Source organism: Triticum aestivum, chromosome 7A (assembly GCF_018294505.1).
Source record: "Triticum aestivum cultivar Chinese Spring chromosome 7A, IWGSC CS RefSeq v2.1, whole genome shotgun sequence".
NCBI lineage: Eukaryota > Viridiplantae > Streptophyta > Magnoliopsida > Poales > Poaceae > Triticum > Triticum aestivum.
The window spans coordinates 12462675-12464380 of NC_057812.1; positions in this window are offsets into that span (position 1 = coordinate 12462675).

Consider the following 1706-nt stretch of genomic DNA (forward strand, 5'->3'; position numbering starts at 1 on the left):
AGTGATAGTAGCACCTGAGTTGTGGTCAGTCTAGCCACGGGTGAGTAAGTATCAAAGAAGTATTCACCTTCTTTCTGGGTATAACCCTTAGCCACAAGCCGTGCCTTGTTCTTTTCAATCGTACCATCAGGTCTAAGATTCTTCTTGAACACCCACTTACATCCTAAAGGTTTGCACCCATAAGGACGGCCAGTGATCTCCCAGGTTCCGTTAGCTAAGATGGAATCCATCTCGCTACGTACAGCTTCCTTCCAGTAGTCAGCATCAGGAGATGCATAGGCTTCTGAAATAGTCCTGGGTGTGTCATCCACGAGGTACACAATGAAATCATCACCAAAGGACTTTGCAGTCCTCTGTCTCTTACTCCTCACAGGAGTTCCATTGTCACCCTCAACAGGATTCTCAACGTGTTCCATTGCAATGGTGGGTTCAGGAATTACAGTGAATTCCTCACTAGATGGAGTAGGTATCTCCTGATTTGATGAACTCGACATATCCTTCATAGGAAATATGTCCTCAAAGAAAGTTGCATCATTCGACTCCATAATCGTACCAACATGCATGTTGGATACCTCAAATTTTATTATCAAAAATCTATAGCCGATGCTATGAAAAGCATAGCCCAGAAGAACACAATCCATGGTTTTTGGTCCAAGCTTGCGCTTCTTGGGAATTGGTATATTGACTTTCTCCAAACAACCCCAAGTACGTAGGAAAGAGAGTTTCAACCTTTTTTTCCCATTCCTCAAATGGAGTCATGGTCTTATGCTTTGTGGGAACTCGGTTTACGACATGACACGCAGTCATTAGCGCCTCCCCCCACCATTCCTTGGATAGACCCGAAGTGTCTAACATGGTGTTAACCATATCAGTTAGAGTTCGGTTCTTTCTTTCGGCTACCCCATTTGACTGGGGTGAGTAGGGAGGCGTCCTCTCATGGATTATACCATGTTCCGCACAAAACAGATCAAATTCGTTGGAAAAATACTCTCCACCACGATCATACCTAAGCCGTTTAATTTTTCGATCAAGTTGGTTCTCTGCCTCAGCTTTATAGTTTTTGAAGAAAGTAAAAGCCTCATATTTTGATTTCAGAAGATACACATAACAATTTTTGAGGAACGTAGCAATAATTCAAAATTTTCCTACGTGTCACCAAGATCAATCTATGGAGTCATCTCACAACGAGGGAGGAGTGGATCTACATACCCTTGTAGATCGCGCGCGGAAGCGTTCAAGAGAACGGGGTTGATGGAGTCGTACTCGTCGTGATCCAAATCACCGATGATCCTAGCGCCGAACGGACGGCACCTCCGCGTTCAACACACGTACGGAGCAGCGACCTCTCCTCCTTCTTGATCCAGCAAGGGGGGGAGGAGAGGTTGATGGAGATCCAGCAGCACGACGGCGTGGTGGTGAAAGTAGCGGGATTCCAACAGGGCTTTGCCAAGCGCTGCGGGAGGAGGGAGATGTGTCATGGGAGGGAGAGGGAGGCGCCAGGGCTTAGATGAGGCTGCCCTCCCTTCCCCCCACTATATATAGGGCCAAGAGAGGGGGGGCGCAGCCTTGGCCCTTCCTCCAAGGAAGGGTGCGGCCAGGGAGGAGTCCTTCCTCCCCAAGGCACCTAGGAGGTGCCTTCCCCTTTTAGGACTCTTCCTTTCCCTTATCTCTTGGCGCATGGGCCTCTTGGGGCTGGTGCCCTTGGC